Source organism: Schistocerca nitens, chromosome 6 (genome assembly GCF_023898315.1).
Source record: "Schistocerca nitens isolate TAMUIC-IGC-003100 chromosome 6, iqSchNite1.1, whole genome shotgun sequence".
Classification (NCBI taxonomy): Eukaryota; Metazoa; Arthropoda; class Insecta; order Orthoptera; family Acrididae; genus Schistocerca; species Schistocerca nitens.
This window is the reverse complement of record NC_064619.1, coordinates 605,051,404-605,074,249: the sequence shown is the minus strand read 5'-3', so window position 1 is coordinate 605,074,249 and position 22,846 is coordinate 605,051,404. Positions and strand designations below refer to the sequence as shown.

Here is a 22,846-nt window from a genome sequence, read left to right as displayed (position 1 = left end):
GATATCGTTGGCTAGGTTTCTCCACTGGCCTAAGGCAGTGCACTTTACTGGGTGCCACTATCCAGAACCTAATATTATGAGGTTTTTTTTACGAGGTTGCTATTTCTCGCCTCGTCCTCCACCCCTCCACCTAGCCTCTTCCGTCCTCTCCATCGTTTAGAATTCTAGTTCCTCTTCCGTGTTTGATATCGTTGGCTAGGTTCCTCCTCTACCCCAAGCCAGTGCATTTACTGTTTGTCACAATCTGGTCCGAGTTTTTTTTATGAGGTTGTTATTTCTCGCCCCATCCCCCACACCCCCCTAGGTTATTCTGTTCTCTCCTTCTTTTAGAATTCCAGTTCCTCTTCCGCATTTGATATTGTTGTCTAGTTTTCTCCTGTAGCCCATGGAAATGCACTTTACTGGGTGCCGCAATGGGGAGCCAAATGGCCTGAGGCTCTTTTTTACAAGGTTGTTATTACTCACCCCCTCCTCCAACCCCACCCTTAGGCTCTTCCGTTCTCTCCATCAGTTAGAATTTAAGTCCCTGTTTGGCGTGTTTGATATCGTTGGCTACGTATGTCCTTTAGCCTAAGGATGTGCACTTTACTGCGTGCCACTATCCGGAGACAAATGAGCAGAGGTTTTTTTTTTAAATGGTTGCTATTTCTCGCCGCCACCTCCACCCCTCACCCTAGCCTCTTCCATCCTCTCCATCGTTTAGAATTGTAGTTCCTCTTCCGCATTTGATGTCGTTGGCTAGATTTCTATTCTAGCCCAAGGAAGTGCACTTTACTAGGTGCTGCTATGGGGAGCCAAATGGACCGAGGCTTCTTTTTACGAGGTTGTTATTACTCGCCCCTTCCTCCAAATTTCACCCTTAGGCTCTTCCGTTCTCTCCATCGTTTAGAATGCTAGTCCCTACTCTGCGTTTGATGTCGTTGGCTAGGATTATCCTTTAGCCCATGGAAGTGCACTTTACTGGGTGCTACTATCCTGAGCCAAATGGTCCGAGGTTTTTTTTACGAGGTTGCTATTTCCCGCCCCCATCTCCACCCCTCCCCCTAGCCTCTTCCGTCTCTCCATCGTTTAGAATTCAACTTCCTCTTCCGCGTTTGATATCGTTCGCTAGGTTATTCCTCTACCCCAAGGCAGTGAACATACTGTGTGTCACAATACGGAGCCAAATGGTCCGAGGTTTTCTTTACGAGGTTGTTATTTCTCGCCCCATCCCCCACTCCCACCTAGACTATTCTGTTCTCTCCATCTTATAAAATTCCAGATCCTCTTCCGCGTTTAATATCATTGGCTAGGTTTCTCCTGTATCCCAAGGCAATGCACTTTACTGGGTGCCACTGTCCGGAGACAAATGGGCAGAGGTATTTATTTATGAGGTTGCTATTCCTCGCTCCCTCCTCCACCGCTCCCCCTAGCCTCTTGTGTTCTCTCCATCGCTTATAAATCTAGTTCCTCTTCCACGTTTTATATCGTTGGCTTGGTTTCTCCTCTAGCCCAAGGCAGTGCACTTTACTGGGTGCCACTATCCGGAACCATATGGTCCGAGGTTTTTTTTACGAAGTAGGTATTTCTCACCCTTCCTCAACCCCCCCTCCCCCCCTAGGCTATTCCGTTCCCTCCATCGTTTATAATTTTAGTCCCTCTTTTGCGTTTGATATCGCTGGCTAGGATTGTCCTTTAGCCCAAAGAAGTGCACTTTACTGGGTGCCACGATACGGAGCCAAATGGTCGGTGGTTTATTTTACGAGATTGCTATTTCTCACCCCCGACTCCACCCCTCCCCCTAGCCTCTTTTGTCCTCTCCATCATTTAGAATTCTGGTTCCTCTTCTGCGTTTGATATCGTTGGATAGGTTCCTCGTTAGACCAAGGCAGTACACTTACTGTGTGTTACAATCCGGAGCCAAATGGTCCGAGGTTTTTTTACGAGGATGTTACTTCTCCCCCCTCCTCCACCCCTCCCCCTAGCCTCTTTTGTTCTCTCCATCGTTTAGTATTCTAGTTCCTCTTCCGCGTTTGATATCGTTGGCTAGGTTTCTCATCTTCCCCAAGGCAGTGGACTTTACTGGGTCCCACTATCCGGAACCAAATGGTCTGAGGTTTTCTTTACGTGGTTGCTATTTCTCGCCTCCACCTCCACCCCTCCCCCTAGCCTCTTCCATCCTCTCCATCGTTTAGAAATCTAGTTTTTCTTCCGTGTTTGGTATCGTTGACTAGGTTTCTCCTCTAGAACAAGGCACTGCACTTTACTGGGTGGCACTATCCGGAACCAAATGAGCCGAGGTTCTTTTTACGAGGCTGTTATTACTCGCCCCCTCCTCCGCCCCCCCCCCCCCCTAGATTCATACGTTATCGTTTAGAATTCTAGTCCATCTTCCACAATTGATATGGTTTGCTCGGTTTCTCCTGTAGCCCAAGGCAGTGTACATTACTTGGGGGGCCACTATCCGGATCCAAATGTTCCAAAGTTTTTTTTACGAGGTTGTTATTACTCGCCCCCTCTTCCACCTCCACCCCGTAGGCTCTTCCGTTTTCTCCATCGTTTAGAAATCTAGTTCCTCTTCTGCGTTTCATAACGTTGGCTTCGTTTCTCCTGTAGCCAAAGGCAGTGCACCTTACTGGGTGCCACCATCTGGAGCCAAATAGTCCTAGGCTTTTTTACGTAGATATTATTTCTCGACCCCTCCTCCACGCCCTCCCTTCTAATCCGTTCTCTCCATGGTTTAGAATTCTAGTCCCTCCTCTGCATTTGATATTGTTGTCTAGGTTTCTCATCTAGCTAAAGCCAGTGCACTTTACTGGGTACCACCATCCAGAGCCAAAAGGTCTGAGTTTGTTTTTTTTACGCCGATGTTATTTCTCGTCCCTTCCCCCACCCTGATCCCCTCTAGGATCATCCATTCTCTCCATCATTTAGAATTCTAGTTCCTCTTCCACGCTTGATATCATTTGCTAGGCTTCTAATGTAGTCCAAGACAGTGCACTTTACTGGGTGCCACTATCTGGAGCCAAATGGTCCGAGATTTTTTTTATGACGATGTTATTTCTCGCCCCCTCCTCCAGCCCCACCCTTCTAGGCTCTCCCGTTCTCACCTTCATATAGAATTCTTGTTCCTCTTCCACGTTCGATATCGTTGGCAAGGTCTCTCATCTAGCCCAAAGCAGTGCACTTTACTGGTTTCCACCATCCATAGCCAAATGGTACAAGGCTTTTTTTTACGTGGTTGTTATCTCTCACACTTTCTCCACCACCCCCTTCCCCGCCACCATGTTCTTTCGTTCTCTCCATAGTTTACAATTCTAGTTCCTCTTGCGTGTTCGATATTGTTGCTAGGTTACTCCTGTAGTGCAAGGCAGTGCACTTTACTGGGGCCACAATCCATAGCCAAATGGTCCGAGGTTTTTTTACGATGTTTTTATTCCTCAGCCCCTCCTCCACGCCCATTACCTAGGCTATTCCCTTCTCTCCATCGATTAGAATTCTAGTTCCTCTTCCATGTTTGATATCGTTGGCTGGGGTTCTCTTCTAGCCCAGGGTGGTGCACTTTAATGGGCGCCACTATCCGTAGACAAATGGTCCAAGGTTTTTTTATGAGGTTTTTATTTCTCGCCCCCTCCTCCACCCTCACCCCATTGGCTCTTCCGTTCTCACCATCGTTTAGCAATCTAGTTCCCTTCCGCGTTTGATATCCTTGGCTAGGTTTCCTCTCTTGCCTAAGGCAGTGCACTTTACTGGGTGCCACTATCCGTAGCCAAATGGCCCGAGGCTTTTTTTATGGGGTTAATAATTCTCGCCCCCTCCTCCAACCCCCAACCTAGGCTCATCCATTCTCTCCATCGTTTATAATTCTAGTTCCTCTTCCGCGTTTGATATCGTTGGCCAGGTTTCTCCTCTAACCCAATGTAGTGCACTGTACTGGGTGCCACTATCCGGAGCCAAATGGTCCAAGGTTTTTTTACGAGGTTTTTATTTCTCGCCCCCTCCTCCAACCCCCTCCATAGGCTGTTCCGTTCTATCCATCATTTAGAATTCTAGTTCTGCTTCCGCGTTTGATATCGTTCGCTCGGATTCTCCTCTAGCCCAAGGCAGTGCTTGTTACTGGTGACGCTATCCGGAGTCAAATGGTCCAAGGTTTTTTTACGAGGTTGATTATTCTAGCTCCATCCTCTGGCAACCCCCCGCCCCCCATAGGCTCTTCCCTTCTCTAAATCGTTTAGAATTCTAGTTCCTCTTCCGCATTTGATATTGCTGGCTAAGTTGCTGCTCTGGCCCAAGGCAGTGCACTTTACGGGGTGCCACCATCTAAAGCCGAATGGTCCGAGTTTTTTTATGAAGTTTTTATTTCTCCCCACCTCCTCCAACCAATCCCTGCCCCCCCTAGACTCTTCCGTTCTCTCCATCGTATAGAATTCTAGTTCCTCTTCAGCATTTGATATCGTTGGCTACGTTTATCCTCTAGCCCAAGGCACTTTACTGGGTGACACCACCCAGAGCCAAACAGTCCGAGGATTTTTTACGTGGTTGTTGATTCTCGCCCCCTCCTCCACCCCCGCCGCCCCCCCCCCCCCCCCCCACACAGGTTCTTCCATTCTCTCTATAGAATTCTAGTTCCTCTTCCGCGTTTTATATCATTGGCAAGGTTTGTCCTCTAGCCTAAGGCAGTACTTTTTACTGGGTGACACTATCCGGAGTCAAATGGTCCGAGGTTTTTTTACGAGGTTGTTTATTCTCGCCCCAACCTCCAGCAACCCCCCCCCCCCCCCCCCACATAGGCTCTTCCGTTCTCTCCATCGTTTAGAATTCTAGTTCTTCTTCGATGTTTGATATTGTTGTCTAGATTTCACCTCTAGCCGAAGGCAGTGCACTTTACTGGGTGCCACCATCCGGACCCAATGGTCCGAGGCTTTTTTTATGTGGTTGTTATTTCTCGCCCCCTCCTCCAACCCCCCCCCCCCCCCCCCCCCCACCCCCCAAGGCTCTTCTGTTCTCTCCATCGTTTGGAATTCTAGTTCCTCTTCCACATTTGATATCATTGGCTAGGTTCCTCCTCTAGCGCAAGGCAGTGCACATTACTGGGTGCCACTATCCGGAGACAAATGGCCCAAGGTTTTTATTTACAAGTTTGTTATTTCTCGCCCCCTCCTCTCTCTAGGCTCTTCCGTTCTCTCCATTGTTTGGAATTCTAGTTCGACTTCCACATTTGATATTGTTGGCTAGGTTTCTCCTCTAGCCCAAGGCAGTGCACTTTTTTTACGAGGTTGTTATTTCTCGCCCTTCCTCAACCCCCCCCCCCCCCCCCAGGCTCTTCCGTTCTCTCCATCGTTTAGAATTCCAGTTCCTCGTCTGCGTTTGATATCGTTGGCTAGGCTTCTCCTCTAGCCCAAGGCAGTGTACTTCACTGGGTTCCTCTATCCGGAGTTAAATGGTCCAAGATTTTTCTTATGAGGTTGTTATTTCTCGCCCCCTCATCCGGCCCCCCTTCCACCTAGGCACTACCGTTTTCTCCATCAATTAGAATTCTAGTTCCTCTTCCACCTTCTATATCGCAGGCTTTGTTTCTCCTCTAGCCCAAAGCATTGCACTTTACTGGGTGCCACTATCCGGAGCCAAATGGCCCGAGGTTTTTTTTACGAGGTAGTTATTTTTCGCCCCCTCCTCCACCCCCCCCCCCTCCCCCTAGGCTCTTCCTTTCTCTCCACCGTTTGGAGTTCTATTTCCTCTTCCACATTTGATATTGGTGGCTAGGTTTCTCCTCTATCCCAAGGCAGTGCACTTTACTGGGTGCCACCATCCGGAGCCAAATGGTCAGAGGTTTTTTTTTTGTTATTTCTCGTCCACTCCTCCACCCCCCAGCCCCACCCTCGGCACTCACACGCTCCTCCGTCGCCATCACGTGCGAGATTGTGCGATGTGCTTGAGACCAGCTGTAACGGAGTTGCCACTTCTCTCTATTTTATTCATTTTTCGTCTTACCTCCAATTTTTTTTACTTCCGTCATGTCTTTGCGACGTATAGTTTGAACAGCAGTGGCAAATGACTGCATCCCTGTCTTACACCCTTTTTATTCCGAATAGTTCGTTCTTGTTCAACGGTTCTCACTGTTTCGTCTTGCTTTCTGTAAATATCAGATATTACATATCTTCCTTATAGCCTATACCAATTTTTCTTAGAGTGCAGAACTTCTTTCACCATCTACGTTACCGAACGCTTTTTCCGATCCACGAATTCAGTGAAGGTGTCTTAGTTATTCTCAAGTATTGTTTCCATTATCGAACGCAGCGTCGGAATTTCCTCTCTGATGCCTTTATCTTTCCGACAGCCAAACTGACTGTCACTGTCCCATAATTCTCTTTTTTTCTTCTGTGTATACTTCTAGTCAGCAATAGTAATGCATGAGCTGTTAACTAACTTGCAAGATAGTTCTCGCACATACCTGCCCTTACCACCATTCGCTACACACGAGATCAGGAAGGAAGTTACCGTTGCATTATCATCAAGCACAGTCAGTCCTGAAAATTTGTGCTTGTTACTATACAGGGTGAAGAAAAATTCGGGCACTCGGGTTTCGCTGCGCGATTCCTCACGTACTGGCAACTAAAAAATGTCTCTAAAAAAATTTCGTCCTGCGCATTTTACGGGCAGTAACTGGACGCTAAAGACTTGCTGTCTGGCAACACTGTAATCGTGTGTATGGTAACTACCTCTGTCGTTAATAACAGCAGTGCTGTGCAGTTAGTACATGGTTAGCTTTTTGGGTTAGCATACAGGAAGTAGAGAGTTCGATTCTGTGTGGAGGCGTATTTGTTTTTATTTGCTATAAGTAGTCTGCTTGGTACGGTATCTGGCATCTTAATCGTCTTGCAGCAATTACAGTGAGTCTTCTACTAAACATTTGCAATCACATACTACAAACACAGAAATGAAAATACAACAGTTTTCATTGGTCTGCTTTTAAAGAGGTCTTTGCACGTCGTGGGCGCGAATTGTTTCGCGTCACCGCATCTACTAGATTCCAAACCTGTTTCCTGTGTACCCTCCAGCAATGGTCCCATCGAAAGTATTTGCAGAGCACGTTGCTTGCCCTGCTGGTGACGTAAGGCAAATGTAATGCACCTGAACTTGGAAACCATAATAGGTGCTATTAATCGATGGGACAACTGGGGAACGGTACACATAAAACAAGTTTGAAATCTAGTAGATGCAGTGGTGCGAAACAATTCACGTGCACGACACACAAAAGGTTTCTTTAAAAACTGACCAGTGAAAACAATTGTATTTCCATTCCTGTGTTCGTAGTACGTAACTGCAAATGTTTCGTAGAAGACCCACTGTAATCGCTGTATGACGATTAAGAAGTCAGATACCGACCACGCAGACTACTTTTAGCAAATAAAAACAAATGGTCCTATACCTCGAATCGAACCCTCGACCTCCTGCATGCTAAGTCTAAACGCAGTCCACTGCATCAACTGAAAACCGCCAGTTGCGACTCCGGACGGAGGTAGCTACCGTACATGTGATTACAGTTTCACCAGATTGCCAGTCTTTAACGTCCATTTACTGCCCGAAATATGCTTAGGACGAAATTTTGTGAGAGACACTTCCGCATTGTCATTGTGTGAGGGACCACGCTGCGAAGACCGAGTGCGCGAATATTTCTTCACCCTGTATAATAGCCGTGACAATACTTGTAAAATGTTTAACAAAAAACGTGGAATGCATCCAATAGACAACAGTAAGGCGTGTAGAGAGTAGCTGTCATTTTCACTGCAATAAAATTGCTGATGATTTAGGTGAAGTATGCATACGTAAGTTGTCTGTTACATGCGCCTCATTTTTTCGTTTTATATTTTACAAGTGTTGTTGTAGCTTTTAAAAATTCACAGTCACAAATTGTCAGGACTATGTTAGGTGTTAGGAATCAGTATGGGGCTAGGAGGAACTATTTTATACTTTTTACTATTAAAATGTTTTTATTTAATTAATTATTCTATGCTTTCACCGAATGTGTGTAAGCTTACGGTGTTTTTATGTCGGAACTCATACTTTCTGGTTGTATAAATTACTTATATCATTATGTACTATGAACAACATTGAACTTGCAACGTCATCTTATATTGTGCTAGAAAATGACATCAATATAAATTGGAAACCGGCAATGCAGTAAAACAAAAAGCTTTGAACAACTGGAGCGGTTATTCATTAATTCAAAATTGTAAATTTTGTCGATTCTTTTCAGCTACGCTTCTTTTCCGTCCATAGCGACATCTGTTGTGTTGTTTTACTTAAACAGTGAGCGATACAGGAGGAACAGAGACGCGCAAAGTGACTTTCAAGAAATAGATACGTACATATAATAAGGACAACATATGCTAACCGAGACTGGAGAAAGGGACAAGAGGAGGCGTTTAGTACGCAGTTTCATAAACCGGTTTTCCACTAGTTAGTACGATTCGGTAGCTGCAGCTTCTACCTCGTCAGCGACGTAATATGCGCTCATGTTTGTGGAAATAGCACCAACATTTTGATACGTTTGCGGCTCTTATCTCTGCAACTATTTCGTGTGTACATGATAATGCCAAAGAGAAAACTGTTGTTAGGTCAAGGGCATAACATGGCTAATATGACCATGCCCAGGAAAACATTATGGTAATCCAATTAACTACCATTATAGTAGCTGTTAACATCACAAAAGCCTGTCCATTCTGCCTGGTCGCCTTCAGTCAGAAGAACTATGGCGGTGTGAGGCACAGCACAGACATATGCCTCTCTTGCCTTGCGTTTTATTCCTGTTCTAAGAACTCTGCCTCATCCTTCATTAACTTCACAGTGACCCAATTTCTCTTAGGTCGTTCTTCTTGAAATGTTGTTGCTCAATCTACAGTCACCTCTCCACTGGTTCCTCAGTCAGTCTAATTCTAACGTGGTTGGCTTCAGATCTTCTCCTGCCTCATATCACTGGCCTTTTCAAAAATATACTCCAAGACAAAAAGGAAATGACGCACCAAGAAGGAATCATCTGAATGGGATGGAAACCAGTAGATGTGATGTACATGAACAGACAAACAAATGATTACGACTTTGGAAAAACTGAATGATTTATTCAGGAGCAAACACTTGACAAAATGAGCAAGTTAATAACGCCTTGATCCGCCTCTGATCCTTACGCAAGTGGTTATTCGGCTTGGCATTGATTGATACTTTTGTTGGCTGTCCTCCTGAGCGATATCGTGCCAAATTATCCAACAGCTCTGTCAGTAAATTCCAAGCCGAATAACTCCTTGAATATTGGCCACAGGTGGAACAACGTGTTACTCAGTTGTTCAATTTGTGAAGCTCGTTCTCTTCAATAAATGATCCCAATTTACTGAAATTGTCATCGTTTGTTTGTTTGTACATGTACATCACATCTAACGATGTCCCTGCCACTCGGATAATTCCTTCATGGTGCGTATTATTTTTTTAGAGTTTATCTCCCTCTCTCGTGATTTTAGGAAGGAGTGTTCACTAAAATCAGTTTTAATTTTTTTGCACGATCAGGAATCATTTATACCTCGTGTATTTCTTCTCGCCAATATACTTCCCGTCTTTGGCATACTATAAAGTTTCCAGTAATATTAAATTATCTACTTCACAGATTATCTCAATTCATCAGTTTTGTTATATCGTCTATTTCACCTGCACGCAAATCTGTGCTATGTGGATGACTGTGGTTTTGATTATAAGCTGAGCAGGCTAAATCTGTCACAGCAGAGTTTATAGTAAGGCACTCGAATACCTGGTACACCGTTCCTTAATGCTGTTGTTATTCCCCAGCGCTAGTTTTCTGTGATTTAATTAAATCGCTCAAGTCAAACAACCACATGACTGCTTTAAAAAGGACAAATCCAATTAGTTACTTCGTCGTCCATTCACATCGTGTGCTGACACACTATCTGTTATCTGCAATGGCCTTATCGTCGACGGGCGCGAAACTAAGCTTCGTTCCTTTCTTTTTACATTCAATGTTCAGATTTTTAGACCTCTACGCTGGTGCATTCTGCCCTTGACAGCCCTCCGTCCCTCGATCTCTTGCACTGGCTGAAGGCAGAGAACAGAGTTGGGGACTATTTTACCTACAGGATGGTTCAAGAAGAGAGAGCTAATATGTAGATTATTTTGTAGAAGATTGCACGTCTTTTGGATACGGTTGTCCTTTCGATCTATTGCGCAATACTAAGAGGCTGATAATAGCTCATTCTGAAACTCTTTAGAGGGTATTTTATCACTGTTTGGGTGTCAGGATATCCTGAACGAATATCAGTTCCTAAGCTATAACTCAGCATCCGAACAGAATTTGGAAGGCCCAACGGAACCGCCCGACCACCATGTCGTCCTCAACTGAAAGGCGTCACTGGAAGTAGATACGGATGGGGCATGTAGTCAGCACACCGCTGTCCCGGACGTTCTCAGTTTTCACGCCCGAAGCCGCTACTTCTCAATCAACTAGCTCCTCAATTGGTCTCAGGGGCTGAGCGCACCCCGCTTGCCAACAGCGCTCGCAAGTCTCGGACGGTTACCCACCAAAGTGTTAGCCAAGCCCGACAGCGCTTAACGTCGGTGATCGGGCGGGAACCGGTGTTAGCACTGCGGCAAGGTCGTTGGCTCCTAAGCTGTAGATGTGCTTGAAAGCCTGTGCAAGAACGTGAGTCACACACTGCATCATCATCAAGACTCATTTCATAAGAGCAACGCTCTCGTAATATGAAAAACCTTCCCTCAGTCCAATCTGTAGTCTCACTTGGGCTCAACGGTTTCTAAGAGAGTCCTCTAAGCACAAAGGTATTAAACATTACCATGTCCGAAGTGACTTGCAACTTCTTTAAGACGTTGCATTTCTTGTGCAGCCCATTCCTGCGCTCACAGGGCCGCTGAAAGCATGGCGATCCGCTCATATTTACTCCATATTTCAAATCGATTACAAATTGTTTGAGGCTTTCGTATAAATTTCTTGCCTTGGTGATCCCTTCTGGTGTAGCGATTTCCACAAACATGAGTGTTTTGGCGAGTAGGGCTTATTTCACTAAACTCGGACTAAACTTAGGATATTCTGCATACCTACGATATTCAATAAGTTTTTTGTTCTTACTGCGGCCGTTGTACGTGATTATCAAAAAGGTTCGTTGGAACAGTACTCAAAAGCGGAGTCATTACTTGCCTAGGAGCAGCCCGTCCTCCAATACCTTGCCGTCGCCATTAGAAATTCGTTCTATTTTTAATTTACTTTTCGTAATGCTCGCACACCTCTCTCTACGTAATTGTGTGCGTGCATTTCTGAGTGGTCTGTTTGGGAAATTTCGATTTATCCTATATCTTTTATTATACTAACGCATTCTATGTCATTTTATATGCCGTTTTCGAATCCCGATCCTGCACACATTCGCATTCGTCGTCGCTGATCGCGCCTAACGTCCCGATGCAGCTAACATCACTAGTCCCTTCCCTTTCCTTCCCTTTCTTCCCATTTCCATCTTCAATTTACATTTTGTTAATGTGGTCTTCAGTCCAAAGACTTGTTTGATGCAGCTCTTCATGCTGCTCTATCCTGTGTAAGCCTCTTCGTCTCTTCGTCTGCAAACTACATCCTTCTGAATCTGCTTATTGTATTCATCTCTTGGTTTCCCTCTTCAATTTTTATCCTCCAGTACTAAACTGATGATCCCTTGATGCCTCAGAATGTATCCTACCAACCGATCCCTTCTTCTAATCAAGTTGTGCCACAAATTCCTCTTCTCCCCAATTCTGTTCAGTTCCATGCATGGCTACACTTCATACAAATACTTCCAGAAAATACTTCCTGACACTGTAATCTATACTCGATGTTAACAAATTTCTCTTCTTCAGAATAGCTTTCCTTGCCATAGCTAGTGTACAGTTTATATCCTCTCTATTTCGACCATTACTGGTTATTTTGCTCCCCAAATAGCAAAACTCATCTACTACCTTAAGTGTCTCATTTCATAATATAATTCCCTCAGCATCACCTGATTTAATTCGACTACATTCCATTATCTTCGTTTTGCTTTTGTTGATGTTCATCTTATATCCTCCTTTCAAGACACTGTCCATTTCGTTCAGCTGCTCTTCCAAGTCATTTGTCGTCTCTGACACAATTACAATGTCATCGGCAAACCTCAAGGTTTTTATTTCTTCTCCCTGGACTTTAATTCCTACTCCGAATTTTTCTTTTGTTTCCTTTACTGCCTGCTCAATATACAGATTGAATAACACCAGGGATAGGCTACAACCCTGTCTCACTCCCTTCCCAACCACTGCTTCCCTTTCGTGTCCCTCGACTCTTATAACTGCCATCTGGTTTGTGTACAAATTGTAAATAGCCTTTCGCTCCCTGTATTTCACCGCTGCCAACTGATCTTCCCCAAGGTCGGCTTCTACCAGTTTCTCCATTCGTCTGTATTTTGCAACCTCGACTTATTAAACCGATAATTCGGTAATTTTCACATCTATCAGCACCTGCTTTCTTTAGAATTGTAATTATTATATTCTTGCCCACCAGATGGAAGAGTTTGCTCATGGCGCGCTCTCCCAAGTCTATCAGTAGTTCTAACAGAACGTTGCCTACTCCCGGGACCTTGTTTCTCCTTAGGTCTTTCATTGGCCTGTCAGGATCTCCACACAGTTTCATATCTCCCATCTCATCTTGAGCTACGTCCTCTTCCATTTCCATAATACATCCCTCAAGTACATCGCCTTATATAGACCCTCTACATACTCCTTCCACGTTCGGGCTTGCTCTTCTTTGCTTAGGACTAGTTTACCATCTGAGCTCCTGACATTCATACAGGTAGTTCTCTTTTCTCCAAAGGTCTCTTTAATTATTCTGTAGGCGGCATCTATCTTACATCTAGTAATATATGCCTCTACATCCTTACGTTTGTCCTCTATCCATTCCCGTTTAGCCGTTTTGCACTTCCTATCGCTTTCATTTTTGAGACGTTTGTATTTCTTTTCGCCTGCTTCATTTACTGCGTTTTTATATTTTCACTCATCAGTTATATTCAATATCTCTTGTGTTACCCGTGGATCGCTACTAGCGCTCGTCTTTTTACCCAATTGATCGTCTGCTGCCTTCACAATTTCATCTCTCAAAGCTACCCATTCTTCTTCTATTGTATTCCTTTCTCCTGTTCTTGTCAATTGTTCCCTGATGCTCCCTCTGAAACTCTCTACAACCTTTAGTTCTTCAGTTTATCCAGGTCCCATTTCCCAAATTGCTACCTTTCTGCAGTTTTTTGAGTTTTAATCTACAGTTCTTAACCAATAGATTGTGGTCAGAATCCACATCTGCCCCTGGAGGCTGGTTAATGACGTCACATTGGCACCACGTTTTACCACAATTCTGCCCATAGCCACCGTGGACGCGTCACACGATGAGAAGGTAACCACACCCCCTCTTACCAACATTTCAGCCTTTCATTTGACACCTCTGCGACAGAGGACAGAACTACGACTCCTTGCTTTGAAATCATGCTGTATCTGATGGGTGTGCGAGAAAAGTAGTTGAGACACACCACCGACTAGAAGCAACGAGAAAAGGCCCCAAGGGGGTGGGATAAAGGACGTCAGTCAAACCACCACATTACTTTGGGCGTGGTTTCCCACAAATTTCGCAGTCGGAAACGACAGTTCAGAGTGGACGACGATCTTGACGACCGTGAACACTTGTGACACCCTCCAGATGTTTCGACCCTTCTCTAGGGATGTCGTGAGGCAGCAACACCATTACAAGTGATCGCACCCCTTTGGAGTCCAGTGCTCTGGTGTTCAGGGTGGAACGACTAGGGACCGTTTAAAGCCATTCGACGAAATCTGAACATGATTCGAAGCAGCTAAGGACGCCTTTTCCTCTCCCGTTTCGCACCCTTCTCTGGCGTGATCACGGGGAGGTGTAACCTTGACACATGCATGAATAAAACGGCAAAGAGACCATCTAACACTCTCCAGTTTCGCCATCCACCTGCACTTGTTGGGCGCTTTAAATATGCACCTGTACAGTGTGAACCCGAGACGGAGTCCTAGGCGGCTAAAGGCAGGCAACTTCCTGATACCCCTTCATTCCGTATACCCGCTAACGGGAGCTAGAGCGGCAGTATATTCTGCCTGCAGAAGCGTAAGACTCCATCACGGGTTATTTCTGTACAGGTACTTTTACAGGTACTTTTCGAAGAGCTCAACAAAGGTGCACGGATGACACCGAGGGTGTTGGTATTACTGTACTGAGGAATCTTGGAGGTATCCTCTGCTGTTTTATTGACGCATGTGTAAATCTCCCCCCACCCTCCACCCCCGATCACGCCACGGGAGGGCTGAAGAAGCAATAGCAGACTTTGCTGCTTCGGACCACGTTCAGATTTCGTCGAATAGTTTTAAACGGTCCCTTGCGGTTTCACCGTGTACATCAGAGCAAAAATTGCGGTTGCACTGCACACCGAAGGGGTGCCATCACGTACAGTGGGGTTGCTGTGTCACGAAGTCCTTAGGGAAGGGGTGCATTACCTGGGGGATGTCAGCAATGTCAAAGGATGACAATAACGTCGTCCTCTTGTTCATTACACTGTGAACTGTCCTTATCGACCGCGAAATGTGTGGTAATCGACTCGCAGCGGAAAGGGGTGGTGTCATTGACTCTTTTCATGCCACCCCCCTGAGGTCTTTACGAGCCGATTCGGAGCGACGACGTGCCTCAAATATTTTCCTCGTCTACCCATCAGAAAACCACGTGATTTCAACGCAAGGCGCCACGGTTCTGCCTTCCGTCGTACAGGCGTCAAATGGAGGGGGGCAGAGGGGGAGTGAAATGTGGGTAAGAGAGGGAGTGACGACCTTCCCATCATGTGACACGTCCACAGGGGCGTTGGGGAGAATCGTGGTGAAATTTTGTGTCAATGTAACATCATTAACCCACGCTACACCTGACATGAACTTGTCAACTGTGACCCCGAGAGTGTCGCCGCAGGGTACCACGCTTTTGTATCATTACACAGGAAGGTTGTATGTACATACGAGCCACATTCCAAACTTGTACGTCGTAATGGGAGACAATTATGGTGTTTCGAAAAAGTGACCCTTTAATTGTGTTGTGCAGTGTATACGTACAATATACCCTCTATACATTTCATAAATTTCATTTACTAATTGCATGCAACTGTGTTATATTCCGGTCCTGCACACCCTTTCGGCTTACCACACGTAATATGGTCTGCATACAGCGAAAGGTTTCTTTTTCGACATCTCTCGCTGTTGAGTTTCAAAACTGCGTCTCCCCTTTCCTCATTAGTCACGTTTGTAACCGAAGTATCCACATGTGATCTGATTCTCTTCTCGTCTTTCTTCTCTAATACCACTTTTGCACCAAGACGTTAAACCTGAGAAGTAGTTAAATTTATACATCACTCCTTTTTACTCTCCTTTTTTTGGTCCGAACAATAGCTTTATTAGTGCTGCAGAACCTACCTGCAGCACGCCTCCTATTGGCAAAGTCCACATCGTGAGAATCTTTTTTTCCGTTGTCATATTTTGAACATATTTAAACGAATTGCTCATGGCCTGCTTCCAACACATCAGAATCAACCGCCCTCTCACATTTCTCTTGAGCCAACGTAATTCCAAACTGCCTTGACGTCTGTCAAAGCATGGATTTCCCTTTCAAGCTCTAGTTCGGAGACTCCCAACACATGGCCGTCATCTGCAACAAGGAACGCTTTCTTTCTGCCATTACCTCTGATATAGTAAGGCTTGAGTCACTGCTTAGGTAACCACTTCTCCTTATACTTGCCACATCATCGCTTGCATAAGTCATTGTTCCACATCACAGTACTTATTTAGCAAGGGGCTCCGACCAGCCTTACCATCAGCAAACGTGACAAAGATTGAATCGGTTGTATATATGCACTTGCATCATCCATACCATTCGTTCCTCGCTTTTTTTTCCTGTAAGTCCTTTCTTAGAGGCTTCTCACCTACGATATTAAACTGACACCTCGATATTTAGAATATATTTTTCCCTCAGCACGTCCGCCCCGATAGCTGAGTGGTCAGCGCGGCGGTCTGTCACGCCAAGAGGCCTGGCTTCGATTCCCGGCTGGGTCGGAGATTTTCTCCGCTCAGGGACTGGGAGTTGTGTTGCCATCATTATCATTTCATCATCACCAGTGGAAGGCAACGGGAAACCACCACTGGAATCACTTCCCTAGACGCTCATGCGGTGGACCCCTCTGACGAGGCTTCCCCCATGACAAGACCTGCCGTAAGGCAGAACACAAAGTTAAGTTTTCTATCAGCACTTTTAAAATACGAAGAAACGATGCCTTTCTTCCAATCTACTACTGGCTGTACATCTACATCATATCTGAGAGGAGAACCTTTTTATGTTTTCGTTACCACTTACTCCCACGACCTTCTTAATTTCACCAGTTTCGTTACTCAATGATTTCTTGGCCTGACAGGAAAAGACAGCGTTTCCTAGGTCACATCCCTTTTAGAGCAATGTGCTACGCTCATTTGATAATTTCCACGTCTGAAAAACCATTCTGAAAAGTCCGTGGTACACCATACGACTTCCATACCTTTTCCTCAGGACTCATAATGTTTTTTTGGTCACAGTTTCCTCGCTTGCAAGGAAACCGAATTACAGGAGATACCGGTGCAAAGTGAATCTTTAAGCAATTCGTGCTTCATATTTTCCAGTTGTCCCACTACCACAGCACCTTGTTGGTCATGTGCACCGTCGTTATTTCACGCCTGTAAGGTTTCAAAACTGGCTGTGTTCTATGGTTGCACCCTTTCTCGACCGAACTGGCACTAGAGTTAGGTATTTACGGTAACAACTGGTGCCGCTATTCATCGGCCTCACCGTATCTGTGCCAGACCGATTGATTTTCTCCTCGCCTCCGTGATTTTTTATGCGGTAGTACCCGTGGACTAAGGAAACGGAGAAAATGCGGCCTTCATTTTACGTGTGAGGCGCCCCGCGTTTAGGGACTAGTGTTGTATTGGAGCGGGCTGCTGACAGGTTGCTACACCGACGCGTAGGGACCAGGGAGAGGCTGGGACAGGCTGTAGCGTGCTGTATGCGTATATCCGGCTGTGGCCCCGACACGCTGCAGGCGGTGGCCGGCGCTGCAAAGTCAGTTGTCTGGCTACCTGGGCCACCGTGGGCTGGCCTAGCGGCCAGTGAGCGCCAGTTTCCTCCTGTCCACGCCGGAGGCCGACGCAGAAGGCCGCGAGGCTGCAGCAGCCTCGAGGCACTTCGCAGCAGTTCGCAGCCTGGTGAGTACTGCACCTCCTCACTGTTACCCCTACACTGTGTGGTCACAAGTCTGCAGGCACGCACTGCCGTTCAGTACAAGCGCGCCAGGCGTTTACCTCAACGCGGCCAGAACCACCTCATTCGCACCGTTCATCGTAACCGTACCTGACGGGCCCTCCTGCACTGTGTTCTGTTTCTCTCTCTCTGTCTCTCTCCAGTCGTTCATCACAGATTCTCGTGGAATCCATCCCTCCACCTTCATGTTAGCCTGCTCATCAATTTTTGTAACGAGGAAATGTCGTTCTGCCTTGAGCGAAAACATTCTTTTCCTAGCTTTACTACACATATATGTTTCGGACAAGTTTCTCCATCTTCAGGGGTTTTTATTTATTATCGTATTATAATGTACCGGTGTTCACAATTGTGTTTGGTATTTGCAGCACAGCTATAACTATTGCGTTGCAGAATGTCATTTTTTGCAGGTCTTGCGCTTTTGTTCTTCTAAGGGTGTCTGAATGGAGTTTCCTAACATACACTGTTTCACTGGTTCATTCATGGTCAAACAATGAGACTTTTGTAAACCCCCGCCGCCAGTTTTGTAAAGGCCTCGCCGCTACTACGGTGGTGAGCCGAGATGCCACTGTTGTTACGACAGGACCAGTTTGTGGGTTCGTGAAACGGCTTCTGGTGCAGTACACCGCTAAGACAATTTCTCCCTGCCGCCATTACACAGCTATACCCCAGGCTCAGCTAACAGGATAGGACAACGAAGGTTCTACAACACTCCAACAAATTAGTAACGAAGTCACACAGCTCGCATCTCGTGGTCGTGCGGTAGCGTTCTCGCTTCCCACGCCCGGGTTCCCGGGTTCGATTCCCGGCGGGGTCAGGGATTTTCTCTGCCGCGTGATGGCTGGGTGTTGTGTGCTGTCCTAAGGTTAGTTACGTTTAAGTAGTTCTAAGTTCTAGGGGACTTATGACCACAGCAGTTGAGTCCCATAGTGCTCAGAGCCATTTGAACCATTTTTTTGAAGTCACACAAATGAGTTAAAAAGGTCTACTTATCTTTGTGACTGGTCGAATAATCAGGTCTGCAACATTGCATGTAATGTAACACAAAAAAGGCCACCGAGCGAGGTGGCGCAGTGGTTAGACACTGGACTCGCATTCGGGAGGACGACGGTTTAATCCCGCGTCCGGCCATCCTGATTTAGGTTTTCCGTGTTTCCCTAAATCGCTCCAGGCAAATGCTGGGATGGTTCCTTTCAAAGGGCACGACCGACTTCCTTCCCTCATCCGAAGAGATCGATGGCCTCGCTGTCTGGTCTCCTTCCCCAAAACAACCCAACCCCCCCAACTCCCTCTCTTCGAATGAGACCAGACAAAAAGGCCCTCAATGGTTAAGTGCAAATAATCGTAGGTACACTACACAGCACATAGAAAATGCAATTACAACAACTGTCTTTTCACTTCTAAGAGTTCACGAAACGACGTCCACAGTCTAAGTCAGCCCTGGACGATGATCTATAACCAACCGGGAGAGACCTGCTCTTCTATTTTCTGAGCAGTCTTCCGTCCGTTGTCGTCCGGTCATTAGCAGGTTGTACTCCGCTGGCAGCTGGCCGAGGCGAAGTCGATATCTTATTCCTCGGCGCCACCCGTGGCGATTGTGGAACTCGCGCAAGTTGCGAGTCTATAGCACTGGCACCAACTCGCATCTTTCCGTCCCTTGTGCTTTTGCAGAGACTGTGTCTTGTTCGGACGACACAGCAAAAATATTACCTGTTAGGAAACTCCACTCAAACACCCTCAGAAGTACGAAAGCACGAGGTCTGCAAAAAATGACACAATGCAACGCAATAATTGTAGCTGTGCTGCAAATACCAAACAGACTTGCGAACACCAACATGTTGTAATAAGATAATAAATAAAACCTGCTGAAGATGGAGAAAGCTCTCCGAAACATATATGTGTGTAGCAAAACTAGAAAACAAAAATTGTATTTGCTCGTGGCAGAAACACATTTCCCTATTACATAAACGAGCGAAGTGGCGCAGTGGTTATTACACTGGACTCGCATTCGGGAGGACGATGGTTAAATTCCACATCCGGCCATCCTGATTTTAGTTTTTTACCCTTTCTCTAAATCGCTTCAGGCAAATGCAGGGATGGTTCCTTTGAAAGGGCGCGACCGACTTCCTTCCCTAATCCGATGGGACCGAAGATCTCGCTGTTTGGTCGTCTGCCCAAATCAACCAACCTAACTTGTTACATATTATGAGTAAACACGGACAAGGAAAGAACTTCGCATCAAAATGATTATGGTTCTCAATTATTTTTCGTTTCCATCAGCCTGGTCTGATGCGGCCCTCCGCGACTTCCTCTCGTATTCCAGTCTCTTCATCTCAGAGTAATACACACAACATCCTAAACTGTTTTTTGCATGTATCCACAATCTCCGTATCCTTCTACAGTTGTTGCCCTCTAGCACCATGGAAATCGTTTTCGGGTGTACAGGTTGATTCTTCGAAATAAAGGAAACTACAACTAGCTTCAAATGAAAATGCAGTTTGATCTTCACAAGGCTGCTCACGTCTAGGTGCACATTTATTGACGTTTACATAGGTTTTTTTCTCTCTATTCCACCTTCTGGTGGAACATCCTAGGGACAGTAGTGCCGTCGAAAATCCTCCATCATTTTTTTAAAGTGTTTGCTTGTCTTCACGAAACAGTTAAGAGTATATGAAACCCTTACTTGATTTATGTATATACACGTAGCCTAAAGCTCCCACACACCAAAACGTTTTGCCACTTAGGAAGACATGTGTTCCACAGTCCATGATTCACTTCCGTACAACGCTTTACACCAGACGTACATTCTCAAATATTTCTTCCTCACTTTAAGGCCGATGTCTGATATTAGTAGACTTATTTTGACCAGGAATGCCGTTTTTGCCTTTTATAGTTTCTTTTTCTTATATACCCCATGCTTACCCGCCAAGTATTATTTTTCTCCCAAAGTAGGAGAACCCCTTCACTTCATCTACCGCGCGGTGCCCAATTTTAATGTTGAGTTTCCCGCTGTTCTCAGTTCTGCTACTCCTCATTGTCTTCATCTTTCTTCAGTTTAATCTCAACCTGTATTCTGCACTCATTAAACAGTTCATTCCATTTAACAGGTAATTTAATAATTTTTTCATAGTGTGAGGCCCCAGTCATATACCGCCATTAGACTGTTTTTTATTTGCAGTGTAACATTTCCACGATCATGATTTCGGCTTCAAAGTACCATTATCAAGTGTTTTAAGTGTTATACAGTGGCTAAATACGACAGTATGCCATCTTGGCCAATGTATAACACTTAAAACACTTGATAATGGCACTTTGAAGCCGAAATCATGATCGTGTAAATATAACACTGTAAATAAAAAACAGTCTAATGGCGGTACTGACTTTAAAATAACAGGTAATTCTTCCGCACTTTCACCGAGTACTGCAATGTCATTATCGGATCTTATCAGTGATACCCTTTCATTGTGAATTTTAATGCCATTCCTCAACCTTCTCATCTTTTTCGTTGTTACTTCTTCGCTGCATGACCAAGTGCCGTGCGTAACACGCCTGCCCTCGGGGTCATCGCACATCTGTGTAGGAGGGCACTTGGCCAAATCTCTTCCCCATCCTCCCCTAATCCGAGCCTGTGTTCCGTCTCGCGACGTTAAACACTAAACTTACTTCTTTCTGTGTCGCAAGACCCGAACAACTGGCCCTCTAAATTTCGCAACTGCCCTCCGTCATTCCGTCCACTCGTGCACAAATTACAGCATGACACGTCCAGAGCGTTGTCAACAGATTTTTGGCCACAGAGTGTAGTAATTACTAATGTTTTGTAATCTCTTTCAGTTATAGCATTTTAAGTGTGTCTGTACAGTTGCTCGGCGGTCTGTGTAAGCAGAAAGCCTGATTTAAGCCATTAAAGGGTACGGGTGTAGTCAGTCGTACAGAGATTGATTTTAAAAAGAATCCACATACGTTGTTAAGTAATCGACACCTCCATCCATGAACTGACATCATCAGCCAGCAGAAAATTATTGGATAAACTTGCAAAATCAGAAAATCATCGCTAGTGATTTTTTGGTTCCCATCGGCAGTTTGACCAAACGCAGTTATTTTTTCACTCGTTATTGTTTTTGTACCGTCTTTTGCAGATGAATTGCTACCATTGATTTTGCCTAACATGGTTCCGCTAAATGTATTAGTCATCTTCAGTGGTTTTAATGTCCCCTATGCTTTGTGTGTGCCCACTGACTTTTTCGTAAGCTCTAGTCGAACGCAGCGTAAGTTTTCAATCGACTACTTCTCACAATTTTGCAATTCGCTACCCGTAATCTAGGAGCAAGGTTTAGAACAGCGTACAAAAAAAAAAAGTAAGGCTATGTGCAGTGAATTGTAAAACTGTGACATGAATTTGAATGGAAACTTACACAGCGTTCAACTAGTGCTTGCATAAAGTCGTCTTAGGAGAAATGAAAACCACTGTAGATGTTTAATACAATTAGGAGAAATATGTTTGGTTAAAAAAAATGAAAATTTAGTTCCAAATGAAGAAAAATATTTTTTCTTCTCTACACCGTATCATTATATATTCAGAGAGTTTCAGAAGTGATGGTCAGCATTCAGGGATATGAGAGGAATGATCATTCGAAACACAAAAGTCCATTCAACATGGTCTCTCAAACGCATACCTTAAGACCTATGAGCAATTCTTGATCTTCGATACTGTGAAACTAATCTCCCCTACTTCAAGCTCTTTGTTTTCCACATTTTGTGAAGTGGTAGTATGGACCAAAACAAGAAAAATTTCCTTAAACATGTGGTCTAAAATGCATACCTTAGAAGTAATGAGCACTTGTTCATTAGAAGAATTGTGTTTCAAAGTAGCGAAAATGAAAAAGTGCTCATAATTTCTACGGTATGCATTTTAGAACATATGTTTATTAGACATTTTCTCTTCTTTTGGTTCATACTACCACTTCACAAAATAGGGAAAGCAAAGAACTTGCAGTAGAAGAGAATTGTTTCACAGTATCGAAAATCAAGAATTGCTCATAGCTCTTACGGTATGCGTTTCAGAGACCATGTTTACCTGACTTTTTTGTTTAGAATGATCATTCCTGTTATATCCCTCTACACTTAAACCGTACAACTTATTTCTTACTCTCCTCTCCTTGAGTCTACTATGCTCTTAGATTGAGGCAATTGTAACAGCCTGCTTGTTAGGTATACACAATAAGTCGTCTGCGTCAACGCCTCATATTAAATACGAGACTACAGGCTGAAGGAAACGAATGTTGATAAAGATGAATAATTCTCGATCAATGACAAGAGGCTGTGATAATATACTAGTCCAAGAAAGGAGTCAGAAGCAACTACGAAATATAAAAAATCATTATACTCTGGAATGAACAAATAAACGAATCGTTTTATAGAAGAATGTCCGTGTAGTATGGATCACGTTTTAATGCCGAACGAAATTACAGA

General features: G+C 44.9%; 1 pseudogene; it reads right to left on the bottom strand.

Moving 5' to 3' along the window:
* Positions 1–10,523: 10,523 nt before the first annotated feature.
* LOC126191897 (5S ribosomal RNA) lies at positions 10,524–10,642 on the bottom strand (annotated as a pseudogene).
* Between the last annotated feature and the right edge of the window lie 12,204 nt (positions 10,643–22,846).